Source organism: Carcharhinus amblyrhynchos, chromosome 7 (assembly GCF_965287045.1).
Source record: "Carcharhinus amblyrhynchos chromosome 7, sCarAmb.v2.hapA, whole genome shotgun sequence".
Classification (NCBI taxonomy): domain Eukaryota; kingdom Metazoa; phylum Chordata; class Chondrichthyes; order Carcharhiniformes; family Carcharhinidae; genus Carcharhinus; species Carcharhinus amblyrhynchos.
In genome coordinates, this window is record NC_137330.1 from 120,838,412 (window position 1) to 120,864,311 (window position 25,900).

Below are 25,900 nucleotides of genomic sequence, written 5' to 3' on the forward strand. Positions count from 1 at the left end.
ATTTTGGCAGTGTATTTTTCAAAGAATTATAAAGTTGTTGTTGATTGTGCAAGACATGAGGGCAATGGACCTGAAACATTAATCAATGCTCTGCACTTATAATGTATATCCAAGAGGGCCTGAGGGTCTTAGGTGCATCTGTTTTAATGCAAGGAGTGTGACAGGAAAGTCGGATGAACTTAGGGCCTTGATGTTCGCGAGGAATTTTGATGTGGTGGCAGTGACAGAGACGTGGTTAAAGAAGGGGCAGGACTGGCAACTAAATATTCCTGGGTATAAGTGTTTTAGGCGTGATAGGGGAGGGTTGAAAAGAGGAGGGGGAGTGGCACTCTTAGTTATGGAGCAGATCACAGCGGTGCAAAGGGAGGATAACATGGAGGGGTTGGAACTTGAGTCTCTGTGGGTGGAGTTGAGGAGTAGGAAGGGGGCCATTACTATGCTAGGAGTGTACTATAGGCCGCCCGATAGCCCACGGACAGTGGAAGAGGGTATATGTAGGGACATTTTGGATAAGTGTAAGAAGAACAGGGTTGTTGTAGTGGGAGATTTTAATCTCCCTGGGGTGGATTGGAAGGTGCCTAGAGCTGGGGGGTCTGATGGGGAGGAATTCGTAAGATGTGTATTGGAAGGATCCTTGCAACAGTACGTAGATAGCCCGACTAGAGATGGGGCTATACTGGATTTAGTTCTGGGCAATGAGCCAGGTCAGGTGTTGAGGTTGCAGTAGGCGAGCATGTGGCTAATAGTGACCACAACTCCGTCTACTTTAGGATACGAATGGAAAAAGACGAGAGCTGTCCTAAGGGGAGGGTGCTAAATTGGGGGAAGGCTAGATACAGCTGGATTAGGCAGGAGCTTAGGGATACAGACTGGGATAGGCTGTTGGAGGGCAAGTCCACGTTAGGCATGTGGGAGTCTTTCAAGGGAAAACTGCAAAGGGTGCAGGAAAGGCATGTGCCGGTTAGGAGAAAGGATGGGAAAGGTAGGATTAGAGAGCCGTGGATTACTAGAGATATAGAAGACCTGGTTAGGAAGAAACGAGAGGCGTATGTCAGGTCTAAGCAGCTGGGAATGGAGAGAGCGTTGGAAGAATACAGAGAGAGTAGGAGGGATCTCAAATGGGGAGTTAGGAGAGCAAAGAGGGGGCATGAGATGGCTTTGGCAGGTAGGGTTAAAGAGAATCCAAAGGCGTTTTACTCCTATCTTAAGAACAAAAGGGTGGCTAGGGGTAAAATCAGTCCTCTCAGGGACAGACGGGGGGAATTGTGCTTAGAGGCAGAGGGAATGGGGGAGATCCTGAATGAATACTTTGCATCGGTATTCACGAAGGAGAGGGGCTTGATGTCTAGTACGGTCATTGAGGGAGCGGTAGACCAATTGAAAGATCTATCGATTATGAGGGAAAAAGTGTTAGGGCTTTTAGATGGCATTAAAACTGATAAATTTCCGGGGCCCGATGGCATTATCCTAGGCTGCTTAGGGAGGCAAGGGATGAGATTGCTGGGCCTCTGATGCGAATCTTTGTCTCTTCTTTGGACACAGGTGAGGTCCCAGAGGACTGGAGAATAGCGAACGTGGTACTGTTGTTTAAAAAGGGTAGGAGGGATAGCCCGGGTAACTATAGGCCCGTGAGTTTAACATCAGTGGTAGGTAAGTTGATGGAGAGGATTCTTAGGGACAGGATGTATGTGCACTTAGAGCGTTGCGATCTGATTAAGGATACGCAGCATGGCTTTGTCAAGGGGAAGTCTTGCCTTACAAATCTGGTAGAATTCTTTGAGGTGACAAAAATGGTCGACGAAGGACGAGCCATTGATGTCGTCTATATGGATTTCAGTAAGGCGTTTGACAAAGTCCCTCATGGTAGGTTGGTACAGAAGATTAAAGCTCATGGGATATGTGGTCAGGTATCTAGATGGGTAGAGAACTGGCTTGCAAAGAGGAGTCAGAGAGTAGTAGTGGAGGGGTCTTTTTCCAGCTGGAAGTCTGTCACTAGTGGGGTGCCGCAGGGCTCAGTATTGGGACCTCTTCTCTTTTTAGTGTATATAAATGATTTGGAAGAGGGAGTAGGTGGTGTGATCAGCAAATTTGCTGATGACACCAAGATGGCTGGATTGGCAGGCAGTGAGGAGCACTGTCTGGCAATACAGCGGGATATTGATAGGCTGGTTGATTGGGCAGGTATATGGCAAATGGAGTTTAATTCGGATAAATGTGAGGTGATGCATTTTGGCCAGAATAATGTAGGGGGGAGTTATATGGTAAAGGGTAAGCCCGTAAGGAGTACAGAATCACAGCGAGACCTGGGGGTGCAAGTGCACAAGTCTTTGAAGGTGGCAGTGCAAGTGGAGAGTGTGGTGAAGAAAGCCTATGGTATGTTAGCCTTTATAGGAAGGGGTATAGAATATAAGAGCTGGAGTCTAATGTTGCAGTTGTGCAGAACATTGGTTAGGCCGCATTTGGAGTACTGCATCCAGTTCTGGTCGCCTTACTACCAGAAGGACGTGGAGACTCTGGAAAGAGTGCGGAGGAGGTTTACCAGGATGTTGCCTGGTATGGAAGGACTGGGGTATGAGGAAAGATTGAAGAAATTGGGGCTCTTTTCCCTTGAAAGACACCGACTGAGGGGGGATCTAATAGAGGTATATAAGATTATGAAGGGTATAGATAGAGTAAACAGAGGTAAGCTATTTCCTATGATAGACACGTAGGACAAGGGGCCATGGACTTAAGGTGAGGGGGGAGAGGTACAACACAGATATTAGAGGGAGGTTTTTCACTCATAGTGGGGGTATGGAATGCTCTGCCAAGTAAGGTGGTGGAGGCAAACACGCTAGAGTCATTTAAGAGTAACTTCGACAGGCACATGACTGGGTTGGAGATGGGTGGATATAGGAGATTGTATTAAATAAGGGTCATTAGCATTGCGGTGTCCCTGGTATTGTAAATGGGTATGGTATGATAATAATGTTTTTCTCTTTTCATTCACAGGTTTTAAGTTGGTCCACCTCGTGTCCAACGAGGGGCATACATGCAATGGGTCGTACTGGGGCTGCTCTTGGTTGTTCAGGATTGGCCTAGTGCTTCATGTCGTTAGTGTGTGCCTAAACTGGACCAGATACTGGGCAAGACGACAGCTCAGTGACTATCGCTGATTGCTGTGCAGACACATGGATTTGGGCCGGTGTCTGTGGGAGTTTGCGCATTCTCCCCGTGCTTGCGTGGGTTTTCTCCGGGTGCTCCAGTTTCCTCCCACACCCCAAAGAAGCGCTGTTAGGCTGACTGGCAGGAATAAATTGTCCCTAAATCAGTTTCCCTCAATCTGGATGGCCATAAAACATTAGACAGGGGTCATGGGTGGAGAGGGGGACTGGTGGTGTTGAGATGGCGGCGCGGGCTCGTTGGGCCGAAGGGCCTGTTTCCCGGGCTGATTTTGTTCTTTGTAATATATGAAGCTTCCAACCTAAAGGTAACCCATAGCTATCCAACTGTCGTAGAGAGGCAAAGAACTGAGTTTAACAACATGACCACACAAACCACAGGTTACAAAATTAACTTCTGTTACAATGAAACTCCTTGTAATAGACTTTGCTAGAAAATGTTTTGCTGGGTAAACAACTTCAGCTCACATCCATATCTTAGAGAAAAATAAGTTTAATGTATTCAAAGCTTAGGATTTTAATGTACGTCTAAATTAGGGTCAGTCGCACTAAATAAAGTGAAAGGAAGGGACTCTGGATCTTAAATGCCTATACACCACTCACTACAAATCAGTTACTGCAACAAACCTGTTCTGACACTCATCTCCTTGTGTTACAATTCAGGTCAGAAACTCCAAAGTGTTTTATAAAGGCCGTCTGGATCACAGGTTTTGCACTTTGAATTTTGCTAGGATGAGCATGAGATACTTCACTTCAGGTACGATTCAAATGGCGCACTAGGGAGCTTTAATCAAAGTTATTTAAGATTACAGCTAACATGTATATAAAGAAAATTAACAATAACTTTTACCAACTGCAAACAAGAATAAAAACAACCATGATATTATGCAACCCTTGATGAATATAGGAAATGTCCCAATGAACCAAACATCCCATGAACAGAACCCTTTCCACAGATTTATCACAAATTATAAATGCTCACATGATGCTGGATTCAAATCCTTTGGTTGAATGCTGCAGTTCCTTTGAGCACACAGACAGGCTTGGAGTCAGAACAACTTTCCAAAACACCAGGGAAACTCAAGTCAAGCCAATCATCAACAGCAGATTTTCGATTCCAGGAAGGCCAGGAACCTTGTCTCCAGCTAACAGCAGAATTTCCAAAACCAGGGAGAAGTTGATTCACTGTTTTCCAGCTTGATGTCCACCCCCTTTTAAACTAAAATTGCTGCCAGCAACCAAATTCAAAGTGAAACCTTAAAACCAGGCTAAGTATGTGGTGGTATGGGAATAGGGCCTGGGTAAGATTATGGTCAGTGCAGATTCAATGGGCTGAATGGCCTCCTTCTGCACTGTAGGGATTTTATGATTTTGTTACTGAGCAGCCTCACTTTTTATTAAAAAGCCACAGTTTTGATGCTGTCTTCAAGTTTCACTCAATTGGGAGGATAATTTATTTCTGAAACGGGAATAAGACAGAAATTTGAATAAAACATTATACATTCAAAATTAAGAGCTTGAAAGGATTACTTCAGAAATAGAGCCTGTAGCACACTGCGCGTCATGAATTCATACTAACAGTACACAGCTCATATTCAAACAGCTCACCTCTGTGTATTTCTCAGGTTGGGAATGGAAGCAGCCCAGATCTCTGAGCCCCTTCGCCCCACCCCTTGCTCCTCCCTGGTATTCACTGACAGCAATAAGCAGCTGGTTATGAGAACATAAAGCACTGATAGGTAAAAGCCCATTGAGCATATTCCTTGCATGGACTCCGGACAATTTATTCCAGAAAATTGAAAGACTTGCATTTACGTGCCACATTTTGCAATCCGTCCCAAATTACTTTAGAGCTAATCAAGTCCTTTCTTTAAAAAAGTTTAACACGTAAATAATGAATCATGGGCCTTAGTCCATAGATTTCATCTCCTAAGGGAAGACTTCTGTAAAGTTTACCCAATCTCTGAAAAATAAATCATACAATAATGTACTTCAGGACATCTGACCTTATAACTTACATTATTTACACATGGTTCAGTGCCAAGGAGGAACCATCATGTGTAAAGAAAATGTTGGGAAATACACAGTAGGTGAAGGCAGCATCTGTGGAGAGAGAAAAAAAACAAGAGTTTACATTTCGGGGCAAGAACTGAAATGTGAACGCTGTTTCTCCCTTCACAAACACTGCCTGACCTTCTAAATATTTTCTGCATTTATTTCAAATTTCCAGCTTATGCTGTATTGTCACATCCTACTTAGCATCAGATCATATCTCTCTGCATTTAGCTTTATTATAAGAACATAACATAAGAAATAGGAGCAGGAGTAGGCCATCTAGCCCTTTGAGCCTTCCCCGCCATTCAATAAGATCATGGCTGATCTGAAGTGGCTCAGTTCCACTTTCCCGCTTTCTCCCCATAACCCTTAATCCCCCCGCCTATCAAAAACCTATCTACCCACATCTTAAATATATTTAGCGAGGTAGCCTCAACCACTTCAACGGGCAGAGAATTCCAGAGATTCACCACCCTTTGAGTGAAGAAGTTCCTCTTCAACTCCGTTCTAAACTGCCCCCCCCCCCCTTATCTTGAGGCTGTGCCCTCTAGTCCTGCTGTCCTTTCTGAGCGGGAAGAACCTCTCCACCTCTACCCTATCCATCCCTTTCATCATCTTATACGTCTCAATGAGATCTCCCCTCATCCTTCTAAACTCTAATGAGTACAAACCCAGTCTATTCAGTCTCATAGCTCAACCCCCTCAACTCCGGTATCAGCCTAGTGAACCCCCTCTGCACTCCCTCCAAGGCCAAAATATCCTTGTGCAGGTGCGGCAACCAAAACTGCACACAGTACTCCAGCTGCGGCCTCACCAGTGCCCTGTACAGTTGCAGCAAGACCTCCCTACTTCTATATTCAATCCCCCTCGCTATGAAGGCCAGCATCCCATTATCCACAATCCTGTCTCGAATATTCATCAAGATGCTCCTTTGAAGGTACAGTATCAAAAATTGTGGTCTCAGCTAAGATCTATACAAAATTAAACTAATTTTTGGCCTATAAATCTTTTGTGGTACAACAGGAGTAATATTGTTATTAATATCTTGACATTTACTAAATATTTTAGGTGAATGCCAAATAACCTAAAACCATTCCCCACCATAAATAGGCAAAAAAATGATTTGTCACAAGCAGCAAAGGCAAAAGTGCCAATGTGAAATATTTTTTAACCATGTGCCCATAACGAATGGGTTCTTTTAGGGCTTTAATGTCTCTTCTTCTCGTCTGCACCATTTAGTACTGAATATATTCCTACATCCAGCCTAGGTACAACAGGCTGAATAGTTTCCTCTGTGCTGCAAGATCCTTTGAGTCACAAATAAAGTTTATTCATTTAAAGTTTATTTATTAACGTCACAAGTAGTCTTACATTAACACTGTAATGAAGTTACTGTGAAAATCCTCAAATCGCCACGCCCATGGCATCTGTTCGGGTACATTGAGGGAGAATTTAGCATGGCCAATTCACCTAACTTGCACAACTTTGGACTGTGGGAGGAAACCAGAGCACCTGAAGGAAACCCATGCAGACATGTACAGGGAGAATGTACAGACTCCACACAGACATGACCTAAGCTGAGCATCAAACCCGGGTCCCTGGCGCTGTGAGGCAGCAGTGCTAACCACTGTGCTGCCCCCGTAAATAGTGTTAATGTTAGAGATCCTATGAGTCTAGTGTTAATCATTCCCCACTTCCAGTTTTATACCATGCTCAGTCTCACATTCCATCTGAGAACAAACTGAAACTTTGTTCACCAAGGCAAATGAGCTGGAAGGTAAGTCAGTGATGGAACCAGTACCATTTATGGTCACATGTTCAGCTGCTTATCCTGCTATGCAGCCTTGGAGCACATTACCATGAAACAATATGCTACCCTTCCCTACCCTGCCACTTTACCTAATCCTCAGTCAAAATTCTAAAAAGACTTACAGTTGCATGAAGACGAGGTTTATTTTGGTTCAAGCACAAAGTGATCAAATGAGCAAATATTCTCCAGATGTTCCATTTGCATTGAGGAGACCAGAACACCCTCAGCAATCTGAAACAAGACAAGAGAATATTTATTACATCAGCACAGTATGGAAAGTACATGCTGCAGCAAATTAACAGAAACCATGGAAGCTGGAGATTGGTGGGTCAGTCACAGCATGAAAAAAAACCAAACAAAGAAAATTACAACACAGGAACAGGCCCTTTGGCCCTCCAAGCCTGCACCAACCATGCTGCCTTACTGCACTAAAACTCCCTAACCTTCCAGGGACCATATCCCTCTATTCCTATTCTATTCACACTAATGCTTTAGCAGCCACTCTTCATCAGAAAGATGGAGTATATCAAACTACACACTGATCACAAGCGCAAGCACCAGTTCCCACATGGTGAAGCATGAATCTGTCATGAACAAGACATGAAAAGCTAAGCCACACAATCAGCAAATGCTCCAGATTGCTTATGGCAATTCTTGTGTTAAATTATTAGTGCAAATCTCAGAACAGATCCCTACCCAGCCTTTCAAATGGGGTTAGTGTATTCAAAAGGGAAATGAACAGGAGAAAATAGCGAGGCATCTTGAGGAGAATTGTTTGGTAGAGCAGACGCAGCACGGTTTCGTTAAGGGGAAGTCATGTCTGACGAATTTATTGGAGTTCTATGAGGATGTGTCTAGGGCGGTGGATAGAGGAGAGCCGGTGGATGTGGTCTTTCTGGATTTTCAGAAGGCGTTTGATAAGGTGCCTCACAAGAGGCTATTGCAGAAGGTCAGGGGGCATGGAGTTGGGGGTAGGGTGTTAGCGTGGATAGAGGATTGGCTGTCAAATAGGAGGCAGAGAGTGGGGGTCAATGGGTGCTATTCGGATTGGCGGTTGGTGACTAGTGGAGTGCCCCAGGGGTCAGTGCTGGGGCCTCAGCTATTTACCATTTATATAGATGATCTGGAGGAGGGAACCGAGTGTATGGTGTCGAAATTTGCTGATGACACCAAGATTGGTGGAATGGCAAATTGTGCGGAGGGTGTGGAGAGTCTGCAGAAGGATCTAGATAGGCTGGGCGAATGGGCCAGGAACTGGCAAATGGAATTTAATGTTGGCAAATGTGAGGTGGTCCACTTTGGTAGGAATAATGGTAGGAAGGACTATTACTTACATGGCGAAAAACTGCAGCCTGCGACAGTGCAGAGGGACCTTGGGGTCCTTGTGCATGAGTTGCAAAAACCCAGCCTGCAGGTGCAGCAGGTGGTCAGGAATGGGATGCTGGCCTTCATAGCGAGGGGGATTGAATATAAAAGTAGGGAGGTCTTGCTACAGCTGTATAGGGCACTGGTGAGGCCGCAGCTGGAGTACTGTGTGCAGTTTTGGTCACCGCACTTACGCAAGGATATTTTGGCCTTGGAGGGAGTGCAGAGGAGGTTTACTAGGCTGATTCCGGAGTTGAGGGGGTTGAACTATGAGGAGAGGCTTGTATGAGAATAAACTAGGCTTGTACTCATTAGAGTTTAGAAGAATGAGGGGAGATCTCATTGAGACGTATAAGATGTTGAATGGGATGGATAGGATAGAGGTGGAGAGGCTCTTCCTGCTCAGAAAGGACAGTAGGACTAGAGGGCACAGCCTCAGGATAAAGGGGGGGGGGTTTAGAATGGAGTTGAGGAGGAACTTCTTCACTCAAAGGGTGGTGAATCTCTGGAATTCTCTGCCCGTTCAAGTGGTGGAGGCTGCCTCGCTCAATATTTTTAAGACGCGGGTTGATAGGTTTTTGATAGGCAAGGGGATTAAGGGTTATGGGGAGAGGGCGGGAATGTGGAACTGAGCCACGACAGATCAGCCATGATCTTATTGAATGGCGGGGCAGGCTCGAAGGGCTAGATGGCCTACTCCTGCTCCTATTTCTTATGTTCTTATGAACAGGTAACAAATAGGCAAGTAAAAAAAACACAATACTGGGGGGGATTGGAGCTGCACAACACTGGCACAGTTACTTAGGGGAAAAAGGTGAGCATGATTTCACACACTGGGGAGAGCAAGCAGCTGACAAAGAAAAAGCTCAGCATTATTATACAGCATCCAGCTGTGTGATTACAATCTAATAATCCATCATGTGCTTGGGATCTTCCAGAAAAAAAGTCATGTATGCTTCAATAAATTGCAGTCTGCAGGCTGGCTGTTGAACAATTAGCTCCCCAATGGTTCAGTAGATAGATGCAACCATCTGGCATGATTATGAACCACCTAGACCCGATCTATGTGAAGTTAGCTCATCTCAGCCTTGCAGGAGTTTGTGTGGGAGTATCTGCTAATGCAAATGTACTTTGCAGGGGGTAAGGTAAGAGAATAGGAGTGGTCTCCGCTTTTATATTAACAGCATTGTAAAGTAATAAGGAAAATCAGCCTACAGGTGACAAATAAAATAGTGATGTAAATCAATTGTGACACACCAACTTGTCTTCTTCCCCAGAAGATATCTAACCTCTATTTGTCATGAGGAACTTGTGGCAAAAATCATGAGTGAGAAACTACATTGTACCCTTCAGTGGTGAATTCAAGGCCTCACAGAACCATATCATTTCTTAAGAGTGCTTGGCAAGTTTTTGGGGTGAACTGGTGTTGGAGGCCAATTCTATTACTTTTCCAGCCAGTGTCAGCAGATGATACAAGACCAACTACATTGCTGATTACAGAATAAAGCTCTTTCTGCATTGCTCAACCATAGACCACGGAGCGAGTCTCCCATCCCGACATGCTCATTTTTTAGTGCATCGGGGGGCCGGGAGAATCGTGTGTGGACTGATTCACAGGATTTGTGAGTGCGTTCCCGATGCGCACGCAGCTCCAAAAGCCGGAAATCCGGTGCAATAGGACCATGCTGAAAACCAGCGGGACCAGCAGATAAGCCTTTTTAATCTTATCTTAATGTAATTTAAATGTTATTATGCAGCCCAGGATTGAATTCTCCAGGCCCAATAGCATCTCCTACCCCGCCAGTACAATTTCACTTTGGCTGGGTTTAGAGTAGCTCCCTACTTTCAGGGAATTAGCGGGAGACCCCACTAAAGTGAAGGAGGGTAATTGGGGCCCCCAGGGGATCGGGCGGCAAGGAGGTAGTGCCCCTTGGGCATGGGTACCCTGGCAGTGCCAGCCTGTGCCCCTGACACTGCCCAAGAGACAAAGTGCCCATGCCCAAGGGGACACCATGGCACTGCCAGAATTTCTAGCCTTCGATCTGTTCTGGTAGCCACACTACTTATATGGCTAGTCCAGTTCAGCTTCTGGTCAATAGTAACCTACCAGGATGTGGGGAATTCAGTGATGATAATGTCATTGAATGTCAGGGGAGAATGGTTAGATCCTCTCTTGTTACAGATGGTCATTGCCTGGCCCTTGTGCGGCGCAAATGTTACTTGCCACTTGTCAGCACACACCTGGATATTGCTGCAGGTCTTGCTGCATTTGAACATGGAATGCTTCATTATCTGAAGAGTCATGCATGGTGCTGAATATTGGGCAGTCATCAGCGAATATGCCCACTCTGACCAGATTTCACATGGAGCGAACTGAATTGGCTTAAGACTGGCCTTCGTGGCAGGGGACCTCTATAGGAGATCAAGATGAATCACTCACTTGGAGCGCTAGCTGAAGACAGTTGGCAAATGCTTCAGCCTTATCTTTTGCGCTGATGTACAGGGCTCTCCCATCACTAAAGATGGGAATGTTTGTCAAACCTCCTCCTCCAATTGTTTAATTGTTCTCCAACATTCATGACTGGCTATGACAGGACTGTAAAGCCTTGACCTGACCCGCTGGTTATGGGATTCCTTCGCTCTCTGTATTTAGCATTTTACTTCCATTGGTTAGTTTGTGTTGTGGCTTCACTGGTAGCTCAAAACCCCTATTGGAAGTGCAGTTTTGAGTTGACAGATCTGTTCTGAATCTATTCACTTTAGCATAAGAACATAAGAAATAGGAGCAGGAGTAGGCCATCTAGCCCTTCGAGCCTGCTCCAACATTCAATAACTTCATGGCTGATCTGTCGTGTCTCAGTTCCACCTTCCCGCCCTCTCCCCATAACCCTTAATCCCCTTGCCTATCAAAAACCCATCAACCCGCGTCTTAAATATATTTAGCGAGGCAGCCTCCACCACTTCAACAGGCAGAGAATTCCAGAGATTCACCACCCTTTGAGTGAAGAAGTTCCTCCTCAACTGTTCTAAACCGCCCCCCTCTTTATCTTGAGGCTGTGCCCTCTAGTCCTATAGCGTGGTGGTAGTGCTATACAACAGAATAGAGCATATGCTCATTGTGAAGACAGGACTTTGTTTCCACAGGGGCTTTTCTATCAATGCTGTCTGTCATGCACATACGCATCTGCAGTAGGTAGACTGATGATGACAAGGTCTAGTAGATTTTTCTCTCTTGTTGGTTCCCCCCACTGCACACCCAAACTAGCAACAGTGTCCTTCAGGGATTGACCAACTTGGTCAGTAATGGGGCTACCAGCCTCCTCTTTGTAACGGACATTAAGATCCTACAATGAGTGGACGTTCTGTGATCTTGTGACCCTCAGCACTTCTTCCAGGTGAGGTTGACTACGTAGGAATAAAAGCTCATTGGCAGAGGGTGGGCATTTGGTGGTAATCCTCGCCCATGTTTGGCCTGACTTCATAGGGTCTGGAGTCAGTGTTGAGGACCCCCAGAGCAACTCTCTCCAAACTGTATACCACTTTGCTGCCACTCTCAGAGGTGGTGATGGTGATGTCTGGAACATGGTACAGTATGACACAACAAGTTTGACTATGTTAGGCCATTGTTCAACTTGCCTGTGCGAAGCTCTCCCAATTTTGGCATAAGCACCTAGATTTTGCAAGAAGGACTTTGCAAGCTTGCTGGCTCTGCCATTGTAGGTTCCTGTGCTTAGGTCAGTGCCAAACGATCCAGTTTGTTTTATTTGACTTTCCTGTAAGGGTTTGGTACAACTGAGTGGCTTGTTAGATTTTGCAGAGGGGAGTTGAGAATCAACCATATTGCTGTGTGCCTCGAGTCATATGTAGGTGAGATTAAGGATCGCAGATTTCCTTTCCTGAAGGACAGTAGTGAATCAGATGAGTTTTTAATAACAATTAATAATATTTCTGTTGTCTAGATATGGACACCAGCTTCCAATTAATTTAACTGAATTTACTAATGAATTGAATTTTAAATTCCACCAGCTGTTTTGGTGAGATTTACACTTGAGCGTTAGTCTGGGCCTGGCCTCTGGTATATGACTCCAATGCCAACTACGACAAACGCTGTGGACTGGGGCTCAGCTCCTCCCTCTGCAACTGGATCCTGAACTTCCTAACCGACAGACCACAATCAGTAAGGATAGGCAACAACACCTCCTCCACAATCATCCTCAACACCAGTGCCCCACAAGGTTGTGTTCTCAGCCTCCTACTATACTCCTTATACACCTTGACTGTGTGGCCAAATTCCCCTGCAACTCAATTTTCAAGTTTGCTGATGACACCACTGTAGTGGGTCGGATTTCAACCAATGACGAGACAGAGTACAGGAATGAGATAGAGAATCTGGTGAACTGGTGCGGCAACAATAATCTCTCCCTCAATATCAACAAAATGAAGAAGATGGTCACTGACTTCAGGAAGCATAGGGGAGAACATGTCCCTGTCCACATCAATAGAGACAAGTAGAAATGGTCAGGAGCTTCAGGTTTTTGGGTGTTCAGATCACCAACAATCTGTCCTTGACCGCCCCTCCCCCCATGCTGACACTGTAGTTAAGAAAGCCCACCAACGCCTCTACTTTCTCAGAAGACTAAGAAAATTTGGCATGTCCACTATGATGCTCACCAGCTTTTACAGATGCATCATAGAAGACATTCTCTCTGGTTGTATCCACAGCTTGGATTGGCTCTTGTTCTGCCCAAGACCACAAAAAACCAAAAGGGCTGTGAATGAAACCCAGTCCATCACACAAACCAGTCTCCCATCCATTGACTCTGTTTACACTTCCTGCTGCCTCAGAAAAGCAGCCAACATAATTAAGGACTTCATTCGCCCCAGACATTCTCCTTTCCACCTTCTTCCATCAGGGAAAAAATACAAAAGTCTGAGGACGCTTACCAACTGATTCAAGAACAACCTTCTTCCCTGCTGCCATCAGACTTTTGAATGGACCTACCTCGAACTTTGTTGATCTTTCTTTACACCCTAGCTATGACTGTAACACTACATTCAGCACTCTCTCCTTTCCTTCCCTGTGAATGGAATGTTTTGTCTGTATAGCACACAAGAAACAACATTTTTCACTGTATACTAATACGTGTGACAATAATAAATCAAATCCACTTCCCTTGAGATTCAGACCTCTTCACAGGAGCAACACCCACAAAAATGTGTACAGCACAGTTGAATTTGTTACACTGATGTATGTCTGCATGTGTAGGCACATTTATTTTTATCCTATTTTCTTTGAAGTCGAGTTCAAGCATCATAGCAGTTCAAGGAAAAGGCCCACAATTAAGTTCTCAGGGCATATAGGAATGAGCAATAAAACACAGCCTTGCCAACATTCCCAACATCTTAAGAAAATGGGTGATAAAACATACTATGAATAGTGTGTTCAATTACCCTGGATGCTTGTAAAAAGTACATCAGTAATCAACTGTCCTATGAAATACTCGAGTTGCCTCCTCCCTGTCTTGATGGAGTTGCCATATCTGTTCAATTCAAAATGCAGAAATCTTGAGTATAATAATTTATACAAATTGAGATTAACAAATAAATTTGCAACAATTCACAACAGTGAAATCCTGTCCGTGGTTCAGTGAGTAAAGATGTGACTAAAATAGCAGTGAGCAGTGGGTCTGAATAGCAGTTTGAGTGGAGTCAGCAGAGAGGATGCTCTAATTGGCTTCCGTTGCTCCTGCTGCACTTTGTTTCCTTTCCAAAGTGTATGATCTATTACTGCTGTGTTAGATTCTGGAAACTGGTTCCAGAGTGGGACTGGCAAAAGCCTGGGACATTGTTATGGGCCTTAACAGACATCACACAGAAGTTCCTCGATTTTCTCCTCTCCTCAGTAAGCTGAGATATGGTTCCTTGGCAGATCACCAAGTGGTTAATTTCTCTGTCAGCTGAAATCATGAATAGTAGCAGCATTTGAGCCAAGCCTGGTCATATACTCATTCATTATCCATTTGCTAGCAGGGATCGCTAGATAGTGATGGTCAGGAACAGGGTCTATGGCTGGATTTTTCTTCCTCTTTCCTCCCCCCACTTCAAGCCCAGGGCCACAAAAGCCAAACGGCTCACCCTCACAAAAGGGAAAAGTAAACAATCTACGGAAAAATAATTCAATTTAGCTGGACACTCAAACACAGAATAAAAGAGCTCAGAAATGAGTGACAAGATAAAGATGAACAGTTTGCACCAACCCACAATACTGTCATATACAATGTAAACACAATAACATGACTATGCTCTCAAAGTCTAATTTTAAATGTTTTTTCTTTTCAATGCGTTTTTGGCACCGGGTCAACCCCTCCAGCTTGCCTTGCATCTGCTTCCTATTCACCCAATTTCTGTGCCAAAGTCACAGCACCAAAACTGTACTTAGTCACAACATACTCATACTTCTTTTCTTTTTTCCTTAATTAGAGCATTTTCTTCATTGGCCAGAAATTGAGAATTCTATTGAAAGCTTTACAACAACAACAAAAAAAAGCACTAAAAGGGATTCACAACTCCAATTGGAACCAAAACAAAGCAAGACTACATCAGTAAGAGTACAAGTACTTTCAAAGGAACCAATCTCATAGCACACACAAACACCACAAGGTAATAGCCCAATGCAATGAAGTCCATGCTTACAAGTGCCTACACAGTGAATATGCATTTTGCCCAGTGGTTTCTCTTCTCTTCCATTGACTGATTAAAGGTGGTCAAAGCTATCCATCGCTTCCCAACATGTTGTGAGACACTGCTAGCTTGATGCTACTTCCATGAGCAGACAAATGCTGTTTGTTGGCACCAGCTAGCAGTGGATTGTAGTCATGAATTACTGCAAGTTTTTCATGGTTCCCAACTGCAGAGTGCACATTCTGGTGGTTTGGATAACAATACATTAAGAGCAAAGATCAACAGCACAGGACATCACAGATGAAGAGAACAGGAGAAGTAAATTGGGATAAATCAGTAGTTAGGTATGTCAAACTTGGGTTTTACGGATCGTCAGTGGGAGGGGAGGATTCAGTGGTTGTGGTCCTTGTAGGAATCTAAGACATAGGCAGGATGAGAAAGGCGGTTTTGCATAGTCAAATGAGCTGGACTTCAAAGAAAGGAGCAGGACCTCAAAGGGAATAATTTCTGGATTGTTACCTGAGCCACGTACAAATTGGCATAGGATAAAGTGAATAACATCACGATGTGCTGGCCTTCATACTGAGAGGATTTCAGTGTAGGGATGGGGATTTTTGATTAAATCTGTACAAAAGACGCTGATGTGATTAGATCCGTACAGACTTGAATATACTTATATGATCTGTATAAAAGACAGCTGTAACAGAAGAACTTTGAGAAGATCTTTCTGATCACTCCCAATGGCCATTGCAAGCACAGAATGAAGTAATATTTAGTGCATTTGCCACGATACAGGTTGTTTTTTTTAAAAAATTCTTTAAAACAGAAGGGATCTCATAGAAACTTATAAAATTCTAATAGGTTTAGAGAGGGTTGATTCAAAAAGAATGTTCCCAATGGTGGGGAGTCCAGAACTAGGGGTCATAGATGGAGGATAAACCTTTCAGAACTGAGGTGAGAAGAAATTTTTTCAGAGGATGGAGAATGTGTGGAATTTCATTATCACAGAAAGTAGTTGAGACCAAAACATTGTGTGATTTCAAGAAGAAACTAGGTATCACTCTAGCAGCTAAAGGGATCAAGGGATTTGGGGGGGGGGGGGGGGGGGGGGGTGCGCGCGCGCGCGAAAGAGGCATCAGGATATTGAATTTGATGATCAGCCACAGTCAAAATGAATGGTGAAACAGGCTTGAGGGGCCAAATGGCCTACTCCTGCTTCTAGCTTCTATGTGTCTATAATCAATTTAGGGAAATTAGCCCTTGGCTCAAAGACAGGTGTCGGAGAAGTAGGTTCTGGTTCATGGGGTACTGGCACTAGTACTGGGGAAAGGACCACGGGGATGACCTACACCTGAACTGTGCTGGGACTGACGTTCTAGCTAGCTATGTAACTCGGGACGTAGAATGAGTTTTAAATTAAATAGTCAAGACAAGGGATCAAGTTTGGGAAGTTGTGGTATTCCAAAGAGTGGAGATGAGGAGAAGAAGAAACTAATATAATAAATGATATACAGACTGTGACAGGAAGGGACAGAGAGCATAAGTCTAAGGGTAAATCAGCAGGTAAAGAAGCTTGATGCTACAAAAATAATTAAAAAGGACAAAAGTAAAGGCTCTGTATTTAAACACATTGAAAACTACAATAACTCCTGGAGTCGCTGTGAAGTGACAGTGCATTTATTGCACAAATGAAAATAAAATATAACCACAAGCCTGTTGAGAACACAACAGGTCCCAACCAGGACTAAAAGGTTAATGACCCAACTCAGGGTCTTGCTTTATACAGGGTTCGGTGTACAAGACCCACCTGGCTAGATCATTACCAATCCCCAGGAAGCTCATTCAACAAGGTCAATTGGGAGGCCAATTAATGATTCCCCATGCAGATCATGGGGGTTCTCACAGAAAAACATATGATATGAAAGTGCAAATAGAAATTAATAAAGTACGGTATAACTACTACAGACACGGCTACAGGATGACATAGACTGAATATTGAGGGGCTGTGACATTTGAGATGACAGGAATTTAGGAATAGGCTGAGGAGTAGTTCTGTTAATTAATGGTAAAAGTTTATTTATTAGTCAGCTTACACTCACACTACAACAAAGTTATTGTGAAAATCTCCTAGTCACCACACTTCAGCATCTGCTCGGGTACACTGAGGGAGAATTTAGCATGGCCAATGCACCTAACCTACACATCTTTGGACCGTGGGAGGAAACCAGAGCACCCAGAGGAAACCCTCACAGATACGTGGAGAATGTGCAAACTTCACAGACAGTGACACAAGCAGGGAATCAAACCCAGGTCCCTGGCACTATGAGGCAGTAGTGCTAACCACTGTGCCACTGTGGTGGTGTTGGCACATTAGAAAGGGATGACCTAAGTTCAGGAAACCAGGAAGTAGAAGCAGGTGAGTTGAGATTAGAAATGATAAACACAAGTCACTTGTGGGAGTGGTATACAGGCCCCTTAATTGTAACTACACTGTAAAACAGAACCACAGAATCCCTACAGCGCAGAAAGAGACTACTTTGCTCATCAAATCTGCACCAACCCTCCGAAATAACATTCCATCACGACCTCCCCTCCACCCATCCCTGCACATTCACCATAGCCAATCCACATGACCGGCATATCTCTATACACTAAGGGGCAATATAGCATGGCCAATCAACCTAACCTGCACATCCTTGGACAGTGGGACAAAACTGGAGCACCTGAAGGAAACCCATGCAGACATGGGGAGAACATGCAAACAGTCACCCAAGGCCAGAATCGAATCCAGGTCCCTGGTGTTGTGAGGCAGCAGTGCTAACCGCTGCCATCAGAATATAAGGGAAATAATAGAAGCTTGTCAGAAAGGTACAGCAATAATTATGGGGGATTTTCATCTACATATAGATTGGAAAAATCAGATTTGCAAAGATAGTGTAGATAAAGAGTTCATAGAACGTTTTTGGGATAGTTTCTTAGAACAGCACATTCTGGAGCAAACCAGAGGGCAGGCTACACTAGACCAAGTATTTTGAAATGAGATAGGATTAATTAATAATCACAGTGCAAGCACCCAGAGGTAAAAGCCATCATAATATGACTGAATTTTGCAGGTAGTTTGAGGGAAAGAAAAGTACATCCAAAACTTGGATTTTAAATGTAAATGAGGGCAGTTAAAGGACATGAAAGCAGAGCTAGCTGGAGTAAATCGGCGAGTCAGCTTCAGGGGCAGAGCAATTGAGTGATAAACATTTAGAGGAACATTTCGGAATAAACAGAATACTACAGTGTAGAAGCAGCTCTTTGCGCCAATGCATGAAAGGCCCTGACCTGCCTACCTAGTCCCACTTGCTAGCACTTGGCCTGTAGCCTTGAATGTTATGGCATGTCAAGTATTCGTCCAGGTACTTCTTAAAGAATGAGAAATTCCAATGAGAAAGAAATATCCCAAAGGAAGGGCTCAAAGTTAAAATTAAAGCACTAAATTTAAAAAGGTATATGATTTAAGGTACCGACAGATAGATAAGTATAGTCCTTAAGTAAAGGTGCTAAATTGGGAGAAGGCTAATTACAACAATATTAGGCAGGAACTAAAGAATGTAGATTAGGGGCAGATGTTTGAGGGCAAATCAGCATCTGGCATGTGAGAAGCTTTCAAGTGCAAGATGATAAGGATTCAGGACAGCACATTCCTCTAAGGATGAAGAATAAGAATGGCAAGTTTTGGGAACCTTGGTTAACGAGAGATATTGTGAGCCTAGTCAAAGGGAAGAGGAAGCATTTGTCAAGGAGTTGAGGGGATTGAGCTATGAGGAGAGGCTGAATAAACTAGGCTTGTACTCGTTAGAGTTTAGAAGAATGAGGGGAGATCTCATTGAGACGTATAAGATGATGAATGGGATGGATAGGATAGAGGTGGAGAGACTCTTCCCGCTCAAAAAAGACAGTAGGACTAGGGGGCACAGCCTCAAGATAAAGGGGAGGCGGCTTAGAACGGAGTTGAGGAGGAACTTCTTCACTCAAAGGGTGGTGAATCTCTGGAATTCTCTGCCCGTTGAAGTGGTGGAGGCTGCCTCGCTAAATATTTTTAAGAAGCGGGTTGATGGGTTCTTGATAAGAGAGGGGATTAAGGGTTATGGGGAGAGGGAGGGAAAGTGGAACTGAGCCACAACAGATCAGCCATGATCTTATTGAATGGCGGGGCAGGCTCGAAGGGCTAGATGGCCTACTCCTGCTCCTATTTCTTATGTTCTTATGTTCTTTAAGGCTAGGAGACTGGGAACACATGAAGCAAGTGTGGTATACAAGGGAAACAGAAAGAAACTTAAGCAAGGAGTTAGGAGGGCTAAAAGGGGTCACGAGAAGTCATTGGCGAGCAGGATTAAGGAAAATTCCAAGACTTTTATACATATATAAAGAGCAAGAGGGTAGCCAGGGAAAAGGTTGGCCCACTCAAGGGCAGTGGAGGGGATCTATGGGTGGAGTCAGAGGAAATGGGCAAGGTATTAAATGAGTACTTTGCATCAATATTCTCCAAAGAGAAGGACTTGGTGAATGAGGAGTCTGCGAAAGGTTGTGTAGATCGTTTGAGTCATGTTGAGATCAAAAATAAGGAGGTATTGGGGCTCTTAAGAAACATTAAGATAGAAAAATCCCCAGGGCCTGATGGGATATATCTCAGAATACTGAAAGAGGCAAGGGAGAAAATTGCTGGTGCCTTAAGGGAAATCTTTGTATCCTTTCAAAAAGGGAGGGAGACAGACAGAAAGCAGGAAACCACTAGCTAGTTAGCCACACATCTGCCAATAGGCAAAATTGAAGAAGGCTTCATTAAAGATGTTACAGCAGGGCACTTAAGGCGAAGGCAATCAGGCAGAGGCAACGTGGTTTTGTGGAGTGGCACAGTGGTTAGCACTTCTATAGCACAATGCCAAGAATCTGGGTTCAATTCCTGCATCAGTTAATTGTTGAGTTTACACAGTTTCCCCCTATATCTGTGTAGGATTCCTCCAGGTGCTCTGGTTTCCTCCCACAATTCAAAGAGTGCAGGGTAAGCGAATTGACCATGCTAAACTAACCCTGTAAATATATGGGATTACAGGGATGGGGGCCTAGGTGGGATTGTTATCCATGCAGGCTTGATGGGTCGAATGGCCTCCTTCTGCACTGTAGCAATTCTATGATTCTAAAAATCATGTTTAATCAATTTATTAGAATTCTTAGAAATCACGTGCTGTGGACTAAGAGGAACTGGTAATTGGATTTCTGCAAACTGAAATTAGATTTCCAGAGGCATGTATAAAATACAACAGCAAAGGATATTGCAGAAAATAAATACAAATGGTGCAGGTGGTAACATATTTGACATGGATTGAAGATTGGCTAGCTAACAGGAAACAAAATTGGCATAACTGGGTCTTTTTCAGGTTGGCAAGATGAGACGAGTAGTATGCCACAGGGGCCTCAACCTTTTACAATTTATATCAATGACTTAGATAAAAAGTCTGAAGGTATGGTTGCTAAATTTACTGTCAACACAAAGATAGCAATTGGATCCTAGACTTCCTAGTCCACAGACTGCAATCAGTAAGAATGGGCAACAACACCTTCTCCACAATCATCCCCAAAGCTGGTGGCCCATAACACTGTCCTCAGCCCCCTACTATACTATACTCAGAATCAGAGTTTACAGCATAGAAACAAGTCCTACAGTCCAACTTGTCCATGCTGCCCCTTTTTTTAAACCCCTAAGCTAGTTCAATTGCTCACGTTTTGGCCCATATCCCACTATACCCATCTTACCCACATAACTGTCTAAATGCATTTTAAAAGACAAATTGTACCTGCCGCTTATACTACCACTGGCAGCTTCATTCAGACACTCATCACTGTGTGTGAAAAAAATTCCCCTCTGGACCTTTTGTATCTCTCCCCTCTCACCTTAAACCTACGTCCTCCAGTTTTAGATTCCCCTACCTCTGGGAAAAGATATTGACTATCTACCTTCTCTATGACCCTCATTATTTTATAGACCTCTAAAAGATCACTCCTAAGCCTCCTACGCTCCAGAGAAAAAAGTTCCAGTCTATCCAGTCTCTCCTTATAACTCAAACCATCAAGTCCCAGTAACATCCTAGTAAATCTTTTCTGCATTCTTTCTAGTTTAATAATATCCTTTCTATAATAGGGTGACCAGAACTGTACACACTATTCCAAGTGTGGCCAAACCAATGTCTTGCACAACTTCAACAAGACGTCCCAACTCCTGTATTCAATATTCCAACCAATGAAACCAAGTATGCCAAATGCTTTCTTCACCACTCCGTCCACTTGTGGCTCCATTTTCAAAGAGCTATGAACCTGTACCCCTAGTTCTCTTTGTTCTGTAACTCTCTCCAACGCCCTACCATTAATTGACTAAGTGAAGGGTATTGACACTGTCCTTTGTCACAATGACAAAGTGCACAGAAGGGTGTGTTGTCTGCCTGGTGCTCGGGTACAGGATGTCGCAGCTGGGCTGCAGAGGAATCTGGAGTGGGAGGGTGAGAACCCAGTTGTGGTGGTACATGTGGGTGCCAGCGACGTAGGCAAAGTGCGGACTGAGGATCTGGGGAGGGAGTATGAGAAGCTGGGAATGGAATTAAAAAGTAGAACCGACAAGGTGGTCTTCTCTGGGCTACTGCCTGAACCGAGTGCAGACGGGCGTAGGGTTGACAGGATAAAGGAAGTGAATGGGTGGCTCAGGGATTGGTGTGGGAGGAATGGGTTCGAATTTATGGGGCATTGGCACCAGTATTGGGGTAGGTGGGACTTGTTCGGGCGGGATGGGGTTGGTCTGAATCGTGCTGGGACCAGAGTGCTGGCGAATCGAGTAAAGAGGACTGTAGACAGGGCTTTAAACTAATTAGGGGGGGGGAGGGTGCGAGGGTAGGTGATGTTAGGAGGTCTACAGTTAAGGATAGGGTACAGGTAAGGGAAGAGGCTGAGGATGTCCCAAGTGGTGGCGTTACGGCAAATAGGGTCCAGAAGAAGGCTGGGATGAAAGCGCTTTATCTGAATGCACGAAGCATTCGGAATAAAGTGGATGAGCTGGTGGCGCAGATCGACACAAATGGATACGATCTGGTGGCCATTACAGAGACGTGGCTGCAAGGTGACAGGGACTGGGAGATGAATGTACAGGGCTATCAAGTGTTTAGGAAGGATAGGCAGGAGGAAAGAGGGGGTGGCGTAGCTCTGCTGATTAAGGACAGCATCAAGGTGGTAGCAAGGGATGATATCGGAGCCAAAGAGCAGAAAGTGGAATCGTTGTGGGTGGAGATTAGGAACAGCAAAGGGAGGAAGACGCTGGTGGGTGTCGTCTATAGGCCCCCGAATAATGATCTGGAGGTGGGGCGGGCTGTTAACGCGCAAATAAGTGCGGCGTGCAGGAATGGGACGGCAGTAGTTATGGGGGATTTCAATCTGCATATTGATTGGTCGACCCATGTTGGACGAGGTGGGCTCGAGGAGGAGTTCTTGGAATGCTGCCGGGATAGTTTCCTGGAACAGTGTGTGTTGGAGCCGACGAGGGAGCGAGCTATCTTGGATCTGGTGCTATGTAATGAGGCGGGTAGAATTAGGGACCTTGAGGTGAAGGATCCTCTTGGAGAGAGTGATCATTGTATGGTGGAGTTTCTGTTGCAGATGGAGGAGGAGAAAGTGGGTTCCCGGACACGTGTCCTTTGTTTGAATAGAGGGGAGTATGGTAGGATGAGAGAAGAATTGGCGAATGTGGACTGGGGGAGCGCGTTGGAAGGTAGGTCTGCTGAGGAGCAGTGGAGGATCTTTAAGGAGATCTTTCTTGGTGCTCAGCAGAAATTTATTCCGATGGTTAAAAAGGACAGTAGGAAGAGAGGTAATAAGCCGTGGATAACGAAGGAGGTGAAGGAAAGTGTTAAATTAAAAGCGGAGGAATTTAGAGTAGCTAAGAGCAGTGGGCGAGAAGAGGATTGGGAGAGGTTTAAATGTCAACAAAGATTGACAAAAAAGTTGATAAAGGAGGGTAGAAGAAGCTATGAAGCTGGGCTAGCGCTTAATATAAAAAAGGATAGCAAGAGTTTTTATAAATATATAAAAAGGAAGAGGCTGGCTAGGGTGAACGTTGGTCCCTTAGAGGATGAGAAAGGGGACCTAGTGGTAGGGGATGGGGATATGGCTAAGGTCTTGAATAACTTTTTTGTTTCTGTCTTCACGGAGGAGGACGTGAATAATTTGCCGGGTGTTAGCGATGGAAAGGTGGTAGGACTGGAGGGTCTTAATGACATTACTGTTACTAGAGAGGTGGTGCGCAACAGACTGGAGGGGCTGATTGTGGACAAGTCCCCAGGACCGGATGGAATGCATCCGAGGGTTCTGAAAGAAATGGCGGAGGTGATAGTGGATGCCTTGGTGGTTATTTTCCAGACGTCGCTGGATTCCGGGGAAGTGCCGGAGGATTGGAAAACGGCTAATGTTACGCCGTTGTTTAAGAAGGGTGCCAGGCAAAAGGCGGGGAATTACAGGCCGGTTAGTTTAACGTCTGTGGTAGGTAAAATGTTAGAATCCGTCATTAAGGAGGAAATTGCGAGGCATCTTGAAGGGAATTGCTTGATAGGGCAGACGCAACACGGTTTCATTAAAGGGAAGTCGTGTCTGACAAATTTACTGGAGTTCTATGAGGATGTGTCTAGGGCGGTGGATAGAGGAGAGCCGGTGGATGTGGTCTTTCTGGATTTTCAGAAGGCGTTTGATAAGGTACCTCACAAGAGGTTACTGCAGAAGGTCAGAGGACATGGAGTTGGGGGTAGGGTGTTAGCGTGGATAGAGGATTGGTTGTCAAATAGGAGGCAGAGAGTGGGGGTCAATGGGTGCTATTCAGATTGGCGGTTGGTGACTAGTGGGGTGCCCCAGGGGTCGGTGCTGGGGCCTCAGCTATTTACCATTTATATAGATGATCTGGAGGAGGGAACCGAGTGTAGGGTGTCGAAATTTGCTGATGACACCAAGATTGGGGGAAAGGCAAATTGTGCGGAGGGTGTGGAGAGTCTGCAGAAGGATCTAGATAGGCTGGGCGAATGGGCCAGGAAATGGCAAATGGAATTTAATGTTGGCAAGTGTGAGGTGGTCCACTTTGGTAGGAAGAATGGTAGGAAGGACTATTACTTACGTGGCGAAAAACTGCAGCAGGCGACGGTGCAGAGGGACCTCGGGGTCCTTGTGCATGAGTCGCAAAAACCCAGCCTGCAGGTGCAGCAGGTGGTCAGGAAGGCGAATGGGATGCTGGCCTTCATAGCGAGGGGGATTGAATATAAAAGTAGGGAGGTCTTGCTGCAGCTGTATAGGGCACTGGTGAGGCCGCAGCTGGAGTACTGTGTGCAGTTTTGGGCGCTGCACCTGCGCAAGGATATTTTGGCCTTGGAGGGAGTGCAGAGGAGGTTTACTAGGCTGATACCGGAGTTGAGGGGGTTGAGCTATGAGGAGAGGCTGAATAAACTAGGCTTGTACTCGTTAGAGTTTAGAAGAATGAGGGGAGATCTCATTGAGACGTATAAGATGATGAATGGGATGGATAGGATAGAGGTGGAAAGACTCTTCCCGCTCAAAAAAGACAGTAGGACTAGGGGGCACAGCCTCAAGATAAAGGGGGGGCGGTTCAGAACGGAGTTGAGGAGGAACTTCTTCACTCAAAGGGTGGTGAATCTCTGGAATTCTCTGCCCGTTGAAGTGGTGGAGGCTGCCTCGCTAAATATTTTTAAGAAGCGGGTTGATGGGTTTTTGATAAGAGAGGGGATTAAGGGTTATGGGGAGAGGGCGGGAAAGTGGAACTGAGCCACGACAGATCAGCCATGATCTTATTGAATGGCGGGGCAGGCTCGAAGGGCCAGATGGCCTACTCCTGCTCCTATTTCTTATGTTCTTATGTTCTTAAGTCTTGCCCTGATTCAGTCTACCAAAATGTATCACTTTGCATTTATCTAATTAAACTCCATCTGCCATTTGGCAGCCCACTGGCCCAACTGATCAAGATCCCGTTGTAATCCTAGGTAACCTTCTTCACTGTCCACTATGACATCAATCTTGGTGTCATCTGCAAACTTACTAACCTCGCCTTCTAAATTCTCATCCAAATCATTAATATAAATGACAAATAACAGTGAACCCAGCACCAATTCCTGAGGCACCACTGGTCACAGGCCTCCAGTTTGAAAAACAACCCTCTACAACCACCTTCAGGCTTCTGTCATCAAGCCAATTTTGTATGCATTTGACTACTTCACCCTGGATCTCGTGTCACTGCTCTGCTGCCCTCACCTGGACATTTGGCTTCATACAAAGATGGAGGGTGTCTTCCGGAGGTCCACTTTTTGATAGCAGTGACTGCGCCTACGACATCTTACCCAAAACAGCCAATCAGCGTCGCCGCTCTGCCGCCCTCACTTGGATACTCCATATGCACTTATGACTGTGATCAAATTCCGCTCCACCTCCATTTTCACGTGACACCACCATAGTGGGTCAGATCTCAAAAAAATGATGCGACAGAGTACAAGAAAGACAGAGAATCTGGTGAACTGATACAGTGACAATAATCTCTCACTCAATGTCAGTAAAACGAAGGAGATAGTCATCGACTTCAGAAAGTGGACAGCATGCTCCCATCAATGGGGATGATGTAGAAATGGCCACGAGTTTCATGTTTCTAGGTGTCCAGATCACAAACAACCTTTCCTGGTCCTTCCACGTCGACGCTATAGATAAGAAAGCCCACCAAAGTCTCTACTTTCTCGGGGGGGCTAAAGAAATTTTG

At 44.9% G+C, this 25,900-nt stretch overlaps 1 protein-coding gene across 4 annotated transcripts in view; it reads right to left on the reverse strand.

Annotated features, from left to right (window-relative positions):
- The window catches only part of disp1 (dispatched homolog 1 (Drosophila)), a 415,387-nt gene that overhangs the window by 333,808 nt on the left and 55,679 nt on the right, over positions 1–25,900 (reverse strand). For 2 of the 4 annotated variants that reach the window (XM_080193045.1, XM_080193042.1), the window contains exon 2: positions 7,149–7,257. The exons of 1 other annotated variant lie outside the window; for it this stretch is intronic. The gene's annotated coding sequence lies outside the window, so the exon portion shown is untranslated. Of the gene's footprint in view, positions 1–5,179; positions 5,265–7,148; positions 7,258–25,900 lie in introns of all 4 variants that reach the window. One more of the 4 variants, XM_080193044.1, reaches the window with a different exon arrangement.